At 43.7% G+C, this 12,741-nt stretch overlaps 2 pseudogenes; both read right to left on the bottom strand.

Moving 5' to 3' along the window:
- Positions 1-5,253: 5,253 nt before the first annotated feature.
- LOC137254237 (UDP-N-acetylglucosamine transporter pseudogene) lies at positions 5,254-6,151 on the bottom strand (annotated as a pseudogene).
- Positions 6,152-6,228: 77 nt separating this feature from the next.
- Positions 6,229-6,820, bottom strand: LOC137254236 (large ribosomal subunit protein eL8-like; annotated as a pseudogene).
- Between the last annotated feature and the right edge of the window lie 5,921 nt (positions 6,821-12,741).

The raw sequence follows: 12,741 nt of genomic DNA, 5'->3' as shown, positions 1-12,741 counted from the left end.
CTTTAATAGTGACATAGAAAAGATGTATAGGCAAATTTGGGTGACCGATAATCACGCCAAATTTCAAATAATTGTCCATCGAACATCCCCCAACGAACCCATCAGTCTTTACGAACTAAAGACTGTCACCTTTGGTGTAAACTGCGCCCCCTACCTCGCGATAAAGTCACTTCTACAATTGGCTGATGATGTAGAAAATACCCACCCAATAGCATCGGGTATATTACGCGAAAGTATGTATGTCAACGACGTTTTATCTGGAGGGCATACTATAGCGTCAACTATCAAAGCAAGAAACGAGATTCGCGAAGCATTACATTCAGCTGGCTTTCCATTGCGCAAGTGGACATCAAATTGTGAGGAAATCCTTCAGGACATCCCCAAAACGGATCTGTTCAGCGAGGACTTTCTAGCGTTTGAAGAGGCTAGCTCGGTTAAGGCACTCGGAATACGATGGAACGCGCATTCAGACATGTTTTACTTCACCGCAGGAGTTTTAGAGAATGGCGAGAACATCACCAAACGCGCAATCCTATCCGCTATAGCCAAACTTTTCGACCCTTTAGGCTGGCTTGCACCAATGGTCATAGTGGCAAAAATACTAATGCAGAATATCTGGTTAGAGGGCACCGTTTGGGATGAACCTGTCTCCCCAACTACCTTAGAACGGTGGAAAAATTTCACCCAACACTATAGCGAAATAGATAACATTAGGATACCGCGGTGGGTAAATTTTTCACCGGAAGACAACATAGAAATCCATGGCTTCTGTGACGCTTTCGAGAAAGCATATGCGGCAGCGGTATACATGCGCGTGAAAAGAGACGATTAGGTTTTCATACACTTACTTTTAGCGAAAATCAGAGTAGCTCCAGTGAAAACCATCTCGCTACTACGTTTAGAACTATGCGGCGCCGTGCTGCTTGCAGAAATCATGGAATCAATATTCCGAAACATTCATCTGGGACCAGCAAAAGTTTACCTCTGGACGGACTCAACCATCGTACTCGCATGGATAAGAAAGCCGCCCTGTTCCTGGTCAACCTTCGTCGCACACCGAATCACTAAGATCATCGATATGGTCGGTAGCAAGGACTGGCTTCACGTGGACTCAGAATCTAATCCAGCGGATCTAGGAAGCAGAGGACTACTTGCATCAGAGTTGGTCAACAATTCGTTGTGGTGGCAGGGACCTTCTTGGCTGCAAGAAGACAATTCCTACTGGCCTGCACAAGAGCCCGACTATAAAACGTCCGTTGAGGAGAAGAGGGCACAAACATATGCCACGACAAGGGTAGATCATGTAGATATTCTCGACCGATTCTCAAATTTGCCCAGGGCTTTAAAGGTTCTATCCTATGGTAGGAGGTTTTATAAAAGAACTCACCCAAGAACAAAAGCCTCGTTCCACGAAAAAGCGTGTATAATCTCAGCCGATGAGATTAAGGCAACGACTCAAGCATTAATACGAGTCTGCCAGAAACAGTTTTACGGGACAGATTATTTAAAATTGAAAAATAGGGAACCTATCGATCGAAAGAGTGAAATACTGTCACTCAACCCATATATCGACAAAGATGATATTATTAGAACAGGGGGGCGTCTAGGGGCGTCAAAAGACATGTCATACAACGAGCGTCATCGGATAATCTTGCCTTACAATTGTAGGCTGTCTCGCCTTACAGTTATGATGGCTCATCATGACTCCCTTCATGGCGAGAACCAGCTCATGCTCCGTCTCATCCGAACACAATACTGGATACCGAGTGTCAAGACCATGATCAGAGCCGTCATCCACAATTGCAAAACCTGCATTATTCATCGAAAGCAGGCACAGTCCCAACTTATGGGTACCCTTCCCTGCGAACGGACTACTTTTACCCGCGCGTTCACCAATACCGGGGTAGACTTTGCGGGGCCTTTCGACATCAAAAGCTACCGCGGTAGAGGATGTCGACTGTCCAAAGGACACTAAGGCCACTAAGGCCATTCACTTAGAGGCCACTAGTGACCTCAGCACCCCATGCTTCCTTGCAGCCTTTTCGCGTTTTATCGCGAGAAGAGGATGTCCAAAAAACAACTACTCCGACAATGGTACGAACTTTGTCGGAGCTTCCAGATCTCTACGATCGGAATTTAAAGCCTTCCTGGCAGAAAGCCGAGACAAAACCGTCTCCAAGTATAGCCATCAAGCATTAACTTGGCATTTTATTCCCGCCGGCGCTCCACATATGGGCGGCCTGTGGGAAGCGGGAGTGAAGAGCTTCAAAAGCCACTTCAAAAAGGTCGCTTCTCTCCATAAATATACCCTGGAGGAGTTCCAAACCCTTTTGTGCCGGATTGAGGCGTGCCTCAACCCGCGCCCACTCAGTCCAGGGTCGAATGACCCAACGGATCTGGAACCGCTAACCCCCGGACATTTCCTAACGGGCAGCCACCTACTGGCTCCGCCAGAACCAGATGCCAGTGAGAGCTCTGCCTCGATGATCAATCGATGGCAGAAACTCAAAGCCCTCCACCACACTTTCTGCAAACGATGGAAGGTGGAATATCTATCCGAACTTCAAAAACGAGTGAAGTGGAAGCATCCCAAAGAAAATATAAAAGTGGGAGACCTCGCTGTCCTCAAAGAGGTCAACTTATTTCCCAACGAATGGAGGTTAGGTAGAGTCGTCAACGTACACCCCGGCGAAGATAACCGTGTACGTGTAGTCGACCTCCTAACCGAGAAGGGTCAAGTCAGACGACCTTTGGTCAAACTGATCCTTCTTCCTACGGAGATAGATTGTGAGAGGACCACGAGTTCCTCTTAACAATTCTTCCGTTCCTCCATATCCCTCCTTTCAGAAAAATCCACCCAATCTCTATTTCCCCCGACCTCCTAATATCAGAGGCCCACGGTTGGTGATAGCATGGAAAGCATATTAAGGAACCCGCGTCTTCGTGTCTCTCTGTCCCTAAGCCTGCGTTTCTCCCTAGCCATATATTATAATCAACCCCCCGGTCTCGTGATGGTGCGAGTCTACCGGAGGGGAATCGTGAAACGTACTACGCGATGGCAATGGGGAAAGGGAGCGCGGGACATAAAGACGCGTTCAACCACGCGTCGTGATGCCCCGCTATCCCTAAGCTTGTGTCTCTCCCGAGGCCCTAATTATACTCAACCCCCCGGTCTCGTGATGGTGCGAGTCTACCGAGGGGCGATCGTACATCTTCTTTTTTTGTTCTTTACCCCCGGTCTCGTGTCGAGTCTACCGGAGGTAATCCTACAACTTGCTACTGGTGGGCAATGGAGAGAGGGAGGGAGAGGCACGACGACGCATGAGAGCTTATCAAAAGCTCGCAAAACCAAAAGGCACAACTCAGTGCTTCATGAAGACACTAACCGCGGGCCCCTTGAAGAAACCATCCCACAAGTCACTCGCTCACCCAGAGCGAAGACACCAGAAAACACCCAAATTCACTCACTCCCCAGAGCGAGGTCAACATCAAACCCCAATTCACTCGCTCCCCAGAGCGAGGACACCAGAAAAGCCTACCGCAGAAGGGGAACCCATCTGCCACAGAAAGCCAAGGCATTCGGCCCATTAAATTTTTAAACAAATTTCAAAAGGTCAACGCAAATTTCACTCGTTTGCCCGAAACGAGGCCATCCAACAATCCTAACGCAGATCCGCTATCTGCTACAGAACCCAAAGACATGCGACCCAATATATTTTAAATTTTCAAAAGAACATCCCACAATTCACTCGCTCACCCCGAGCGAGGTCACCAGAACCCTCATGCAGATTTGCATCTGCCACAGAACATCCAGACCAAGCCGTTGCATACTGTAATTGACGTTTACGGAATTGTTCCGATAGGAATACGATAGATAAAGCGTGAATACGCCACATCATATAATCGACACTTACACGATTTGGTGTACGTTCCAACAATGGACCTAAAGCATCGAAGAAACTAGGCACTGATAGATTAACAGGTTCACCTTCTGTTACTTGGGTTTCGGAAGGCGATAAAGCGTTTGTGTACTCCAACCATTGCACATAGGGATAGGTTTCTTGTAACTGGTTTTTGGCGCCGAAATTATAGAGCTCATTGGTGTTGCGACATTTTTCAGCGGGCCGGAGATGTTGGTCAATGCGTTTTCGAAATCAATCGATTCACGTAGCCCCTTCGCTGCACGTTCTTTATTAGCACAAAATAGTATAGCAATATCCACATGTGATCCAGATAAGTTTGATTTAACAAATCGTTGGACATACTCAGATGTTGTTTCGGCGGCACCCAATAAAACTTCAAATATCCCCAATGAATTTTTGTTGACAATAAAAAAGGAGGAACACGTTGATTCTATGCGCTTTTCATCCGAGTATCGCAAGGACATACCTTGTTCGATACTGAAATATTATCAAAGTTTGCTGATAAGCCTAAAAATTCACAATGGTTCTCTGCTTATAAATACCATTGGTCCTGCATCAGCTTACCCACAATGCTTGAAGTTACGCCGTGCTCCTCAGATCAATTGGATCCAACAGCCCAATTGAATGTTCTTGAAATTTGTCATGCACTTGGACGTTTACTTGCGAGTAAAGTTGGATATGGCGCATTTACAACTTTACCAGGCTTCCGCGAAATTATTGGCCCTAAAATTGTAGCCGCTCTACGCCGTAAAGATTTGGAGTGACACATGCTGCAATCGATATGATAAACGCACTCTTGCATTCAGTGAATCATTAACTGTTAATGATCATTGCAACAACAAGTTTTTTCAATTAGAAGGAAAGTTGTCTAAGCGGGGTCGCCCCTCGGCATTGTTTGGCAAGCGCTCCGCGCGTAATTCTGCCATGAAAAACGCTCAAAGAGGACTCATCTGCCTTGCAGATGTAGTTCAGAGTCGGCACAAAAGAAGAGGAGCACGACGCAAATTGAAAGAGAAGCTCGGCTTAGAATCTCTTCCGAGGTTATCGCGCCTTATATTATTTGTCTATAATTGCGCAATTCACAAAAGTGTATTCAAGCACAATTTAAGGTTTGGATTGTTTTCATGGTTTCCACTATAAAATTTGACCACATACGGCGAATAGGACACCTTGTGAATTGCCTAAATTATTTCTTAGCAAACGGCTCTTCATACCGAACTGTGATTACTCGAAAGTGCGTTTCATTAACATTTCGCTATTAAATAAGAAAACTTTATAAAATGTTCGACTTCATACTCTGGCCCACGGTGTCACTGAACTCCCATTATTTTTAAACTCTAGGCAAGAGGTTTTCCTCAGCCTCTAAAAGGGCCTGCGATCTTTGTGGAGCTGTCGTTGTTGACTTTGTTTGTCCAGATTTTTTAGGATCATGACCCCTAAGAATATTGATGCAACCTCCTCTTCCAGCAAAACTTAACGTTAAATTTAAAATCAAAATATATAGTGAAGCTATACACGATATAACAATTGCTAATGATGTGGCAAAACCTTTTAATATGCTATCAGCATATTCAACAATAACAGCAACAATTAGGCCATCACCAGCTTGTAAAAATATTAAATACCCCATAAATAAGTCATAACCGAAGAAACCATTTTTCAAAATTTGACGTCCATCATTAACGAAACATGTTAGTACACCGAATGGTATACTCAATAAACTTCATTGTACATTACGCATCCATACCGATATATCTGCACCTTTAAGAATTTTTTTTCAAAAATCTATACCGGCAAAACCGGATCGAAAACAAGCACCAAGTGCAGCCCATAAACCAAGTAAACGATTTTGTTCACGACCGCTTGTTTGTTCTTTACCACCAACCGTAGTCTCGTCGACCGTTTGTGCTAGTTGTACCATAACTACGCCTGCAATTAGTAGTACTAGCGCACCCCATTGTGTCTAGATGAGACGCCGGCGCAGTATGATTACGGCAAACATAGCTGTGGTGAGTACTTTTAGTTGATAAATGACTTGATAAGTAGCTGCATCCAGATGCAGAAGCAGACACGTAAATTGACTCTATTGCAACTTTTGTGTATTTACTATAGATAAAGCGTCTCTTTTTTTTATAAAAAACTTAACGCAATTCTTTTCGAAAAATTCACAAACAAATTACTTCATGAAAGTCGAGTATAAACTACTTTATTTACTTTTCCATTGCCATTAATTTGGTACTGCTTGGCAAAATTCAGCACTTAAAAATAATTAGCCAACATAGAATTACAAATATCTCTGCATGTTTTAACCTTGTTCTTGTGCCAATTCACGCGCCTCAGCGCGCTCCAATTCAGCAATGCGTTCCAAACCCTTGGAGCCGAGAATACCACCTCCCCAGTGTTTACGGATCTCATCATGCGCAATTACAACCAGCTGTGCCTTCTTTTGCTCCACAAGCAGTCACGGTATTTGTACCAGACCGCACGAAAGTGAGTTTTTTCTTGGGTTGTACATCCTTGCCCTTGGTTTTAGCTTCCTCAATCCTCTTCAAACGTTGCTTTTTAGCAAGCGCCGATTCTGGGCAGTATTTCTCCAAAAGTTTGAATGTTTTTACTGCTGCTGTTTTATCTAAATTGATGATTTGGTGGAGGTACCTTCAAACACTTTTGCAAAACAGCCTTTTGGCGCTGAACCCGAATATATTATGGCCATTTTACAAAACGAGATAAGTCACGTTTAGGTTGGACATTCTGGCCTATGCCGAAATTCTTGGGACGCTTTTCGAAGAGCTGGTTAACCACCTTCTTTACAACAGGTTTCTTGACGGCCAACGGTGCGGGTGCAACCTTCTTGGTAACTGGCTTCTTCTTTGGCCTGAGCTTCTTCGCAACCATTTCGGATTGTTTTATGAACGCGATATAATTAAAAAACGCAGATTTTATTAGCTGTTCAAAGTTAAGAGCTGCTTTTCTCTCTGCTTGTTAAAAAGGTATTGCACGTATTGTTGAAATTTGCCAATTCGCATATGGGCAGCTGTCAGACAAACAGCTGCTCATTTGGTGCTGCCGGCTGGAATGACGACTGCCCTCTGCATAAGGCAACTGGGGTATTTTACAACTAGGACGGTTTAGGCAAAGAGGGGACTTTTAGAAACATTATTGGGCTGCGAATGTTTACGCATGGACATACTCTTACGAATGATTATTGAACCTTAATTACCTTTGAAATGTACCCACCAGCAGCAGTTTTTTAGCCAATTTCCTGAGCAATAACGCTATCAGGAAATCGAAGCGGTTTGCAAACTCCCGAGGAGACATTTCAAATGGTTTTGTATTTTACAGGTTAGGAAGGAATAGTTGCATACCCAAGAACTCAAAAAAAAAAAAAAAAAAAAAATTTTTTCGGTACAACCGGTATTTTAACATCTTACTCACTTGCAATTCGGTGGCCAATTGTGCTTTGAATTATAGCAGGATGCCGGCGATGATTCGTTGGCCATGGCGTTGGTTTGTATGCTTTGTTGGTAAGGATTCAATGGGCCCAGCTTCTGGGGTAAAACTCACTCGGAAAGTGTCGAGATTTCTCCCGTCATCTCAAATGTTTGAGGAGCCCTTTCCACAGGCAGAGCAATCGTTTTTTTTTTTTGGTTGTCTTTCGGCGAGTTTTCAGCGGGTGCTGCTGTTTTTTGGGCGCATTGCTTAAATAGATACCTGAAACGAAATAAAAAATAAAGAAGAAATTAGTAGAGCTGTAAAAGAGGAAGATATTACAAGAATTTATCAATATACTTACCAAACCACGTTGTACTCGTCCGGATGAAAATTCATTCAATATGTGTGTATCCATATCTCATGAATGAATGACATTTCTGAATGAACAAAGAAAGGTTGCCACTCGTACAACATTTTCCTCCGGCCGTGAACACGTTGGAAGCGATCCACGGGAACCACAATTCGGATCCTTAAGCGCAACAAGTCCGATTGTTTGGGAAGCGATCTAGGTAAGGTGTCCTACACCTCTTGTCAATAACCATGGTTCGGGACACTCAAGACGAACCAGAATCAATAAGTGGCCGAATACCGTCATTCCACTTATATATAAAAAAAAAAAAAAAAACAAAACGATATTTAAGAAGTATCGATGATACAGCGAAATAAAAATATAAATTCTTCCTTTATATCGCATAAAATTCTGCTGTCCAAACATGTTTTTTGCGGCGGGCAGGAAAGTTGTTGGGTTTTTAGCACCAACGACACAAATCACAGCGACTCAAAAGAACCCACGCTGTACACTTTCTACCCGGTTCGGTACCAGAATGTGCGAATCGAAAATCGTATATGCTCATTTTTCTGCAGCACTAGTGTGCCCGTGGCCACCCTGCAAAAACGCTATCGTCATTCCACGTCATTTGACTAGTCATTTTACGGTCATAGGTTAGTTTTGTGACCAAATTTTTGTAGGGCAACTAAAACGCTACCGGGTGACACGACATAAACAAAATAAGGCACTAAAGACCCAGGCACATAACGTGCGGGGAAAGAGGCCATGTTCCTAATGCACGCCACATATGAACATTTTTTTTTTTTTGCGGCGACAGATGTTTTCCCTTATGCGCGCGCTAATAAAATTTTCCAAATCCCAATAATAATTCGAGAATGACCCGACCCAGTCAAACATATTGCATTTCTTTCAGAAAAATGGGTCGCTTTGCCGCCATGCAACGAAATGCTGCCAAGAACGTCATGCGTTATACGTCGGAATACCGCGCTTGTTTTAAGCAACATCCCATACGCCTGTGCCCCATCTTTCGGGCCAAAAAACCCGAGGAGCGTCTGTACTTAGCGATCCGCGGGAGCTGCTGTGGAAATTGCTTGGCATTAGACCACCGCTCTAACGCGTGCCCAAGCCAAGGCCAATGTAAAAAATGCGGCGAAAAACATCACACGATGCTTCACATCTCCTCGATTGATGAAGAGGAACAGCTACTCCACGAAGCCCGCTCCAAGCCATGGAGTGTACAAGTTGAGGAGGGGCTGGAATCACCCCGTGAGCGGATTGACGACTCCATATCATTATATGCGTCAGATGCTGGAACGGAGACTGGACCTCTTCGTCCACCTCGAATCCACCGAACCGGAGCGGAGACTCGGTCTCTTCCCCCGAACACAACACCAGCAGCCAAATCGGTTCGACCGCTTTTGCAGCATGAAAGGAAGCGTCTCCGGCACGACACATCGACAGTCCAGCGCCATATTCGTGACGGCCGAGCAGAGGCTCGGTCTCTTCGCCGGCAAACCAAGGAACCTCAACGAAGACAACAACCGCGCGACCGCAGAGCGGAGACAAGGCCTCTTCGCCTGCAACAACGACACCACACCCATCATCAGACACAAGACCGCAGCCAACGATACAGCTCGTTGCAGCTCTCCACAGCGTCCACCTTCCGGGCAGGGCTCCTCGCCCCACACTCCGCTGCCACCGCCACCATGATACCGACGGTAGCGATCACCCCCACCGCGGTCGTGAAAATAGAAGCAGGGGGGCGGCTACACCTCGTTCGCGCCTTAATCGATGGATGCTCCCCCACCACAGTGATTGCGGATGAGCTCGCCCAGGAGCTCCAACTCCCTACCAGCACCATTGGCGGGCAAGCAGGATGCCTACTCCGCATACGAGGAAGACACGGTCAAAACAAACGGATTGCAACCCATGCGGCGGTCGTGTCCAATTTTCGGCGAATGGCCTCCACGACCAGCGTCGACAGCGCCATCGCATCCCCGTATGCACATCTCCGTCTGGCGGATCCGCAATTTTATTCATCCGCCCCTATCCGCCTCGTGCTAGGGACAGACGTATATGCGGAAATAATGCTACCAGGGATTCTGCCCACCACGTTTGGCCCTTTGCTAGCTCAGAGTACCATCTTCGGTTGGGTACTCTCGGGCACAACCAAGGCCTAACATCAAAATGTTCGGTAGCGACCGAAACACATGCATTCTTTGCACTTTGTTATTTTTATTGAATTTTTTTTGTACACGGTTGCAAAGGATGTGCATTGTGAATTCATACCAACGAAAAATCTTTCTTTTCCTCCATTGCCATACCTACCTGTCAAATAATAAACGGAGAACGGTTGTCGCGAATGGCCAGAGAATGGAAGAAAGGTTTTATATACCAGTCGTCTACAAAGATGGTTGAAAACCACTGTTAAGCTAATGATTTAAGTAATCGAACAGCGATCGAACAGGTGATCGAAGCTGTTCAATATTGTGAACGTTTTATCAAAAATTCGCCACTTGTATGAATTCACAATGGAGGTGTGCGTTTACAATCATTTATCATTAAAATAAGTTATCTTTATTGAATTTTCTTCATATAAAATTCTATGCTTATTCATTTCCAATGACTTTGTAATAAACGGCAAGAAATATCAACACATGTATCTTCTTACTTCTTTTCGCAATCCCTAGCTCTAGGCAAACCTGGCTCAGGCCTTGACCCAGAACGGGAAAAGGGCCGAATGACCGAGGCATCAGCAACCAAGCTCGCACACTGCGCAAACCATCTTGCGTGTCACCAAGCCGGCGGACTGGCCGGCGTTATGTTAAGTTAGATATAATTAGCTATAAGTTTTTTATTTTTTTCTCTCTTTTTCATGGTCGGTGATCCTTGGCGGACTGTGACGTTGCGTACCGCAAGGGGGCGGCATGTTTAGGCCCAACGCCTAACTTTTACCTGATTGACGGCGCCCCTCCCTAATGTTTTAATAATATTACCAGCCACCCACACCCACGCCGCATTTGTGTGCATGCATGCACATGCATGCGTTTCACACACATGCACGTGCGTGTGTGTGCAGGTTGTCAACACCCATGCACGTATACGTAAGGGTGGTTGTGTGTGGCTCTTCCCCTCCTTAATACCGGAGGACTTTTTCGCGGCTTAGCGGTTGTCATCAACGGCACAACCGGCCTCTTTTTCGATCGACCGCCAACCAGCACACATCGCCGAGTATCACCGTCATCATTTTTACACTCAAAGGTAATATTGTATCCTTATATATATTTTCCTACACTCTAATTAAAACACTATTATAACGAGGAAATCTCCTTTGCGTTTTGTTCTTTTACTTTCTTTCGAGAGCACTATCAACCCGAGATCGACCCGTGTGCGCCTACCCACTGCCGGTTCCAGACGCACTCAGGCCGAACATAGGTATTTAAGTAACATTAATAAAATCTTATAACTAGATATGCCTATATACGTAGTGTGCTTGAATATTTAGGGGTATATATAGGTATATGTCATATAGAAATAAATATATATATATTGCATTGCTACGTAGCATCGAAGGCCTTCACGCTTGCAGTTGCTGCATTAGGAATATCGTAAGCTTTCAAATATTCTTTTAAATATAAATTACCCATCTATAATAAATTTGCGAATGACGGTAACCATTCGAATTCATACAAAATGCTTACGAGAGATCGCAACAAAAAATTATTTAAGCTACAATTTGGGTTCAAACGACGTCACACAACTCTCTCGCAAACATGTTCAATCATTCTCATTCCTTACAATTTATATGTGTTGCATGTTTGAGAGGCTGCTGTACACGAACAACAACATAGGCATATGTTGATGAGCGATCGCTAGTTACATTACATACTCACGTTGATAATTATTATATGAGAAATGATTATGAATATCTAGTGGATATTTTAAATTTAACTTTTTTTGTTTTCCACAGTGGGTTTAAATCTAAATGGGACTAAATCTAGGTATTATTTTAATTTAATTGAATCCATCCTTCTTTGATTGGTGTTTTTATTCGGAAGTAATAATGATTTCAATTTCGCAACATATTTCTCTCATATACATTCATATAAGCAACCTTTTGCTCCACAGTTTTGTTGCATTTAATGACTTTTCTTTTCGGTATACTAACTTTTAACTTCTTCTTCTTCTTCATACAGTTTAACTATATGCCAAATGTTACATTTTTATATATTTTAATATTTATGCAAGTACTTGAGAGGATTTGCTATTCATTTATTGTGAAAATTCCAAAGCTGGGGGGGGGGGGGGGGGGGAAACTCGATCAAGCTGGCTTGGAGATAGGTCAAGAGTGGCCCTAGGCGGATCTCAGACACTTTTGCAGCGTTTTAGTAGAATTATGTTTTGAAGGCGAACTGCAGGGAGATGGGGGAGAGGGTTGCTTGTGGTTCGCACAAGCACCCCACATGCATATGATACAACTTTTCTGCGGGGAATTCTCGAAACAAATCTGATAGAATAAATAAAATACCGCAGTTTTTATATTTTTATTTAAACTGGTATAGCATTAAAAAGAAGGGGAAACTTTACACGTATGGGTATATAAACTTATTTGAAAACTCACCATGTATATAGATGCAAAATTTAAAAACTAAATATCAAGGCTCCGGCTCGAAGTTGACGACTGCTTTTGAGTGTCTTTGTTGGTCAATTTAATTATGCTCACTCGCGCTATTTAAATTATTTAATTAACTTTAGAAAGCTTCACTTTTGCTTTACTTCTAACACCAAAAAAATTTATATCACCACGAGAACTTTACAAACCGTGTTACCTCTTTCAGATCTCCACATGAAAAGAAAGATGATTTTTTCAGGAAATGGTATTAGACCCTTGCGTTTCCCAGATGTGTCGATAACTCAGTTCAAAACATATGTTTTTGATATGAGCTGGGTTACTTAAAGTTTTGAAGTCTGAACAGTGGTGGCAAGGAAAATAAAACTATATCAATAAAAAAAAAGTAGCTATAAATGAAAGTAAAA

The sequence above is a fragment of the Eurosta solidaginis genome, chromosome 5 (genome assembly GCF_040869045.1).
Source record: "Eurosta solidaginis isolate ZX-2024a chromosome 5, ASM4086904v1, whole genome shotgun sequence".
Classification (NCBI taxonomy): Eukaryota; Metazoa; Arthropoda; class Insecta; order Diptera; family Tephritidae; genus Eurosta; species Eurosta solidaginis.
The sequence above is the reverse complement of the archived record's forward strand: the minus strand, read 5'-3'. Positions and strand labels throughout refer to the sequence as shown.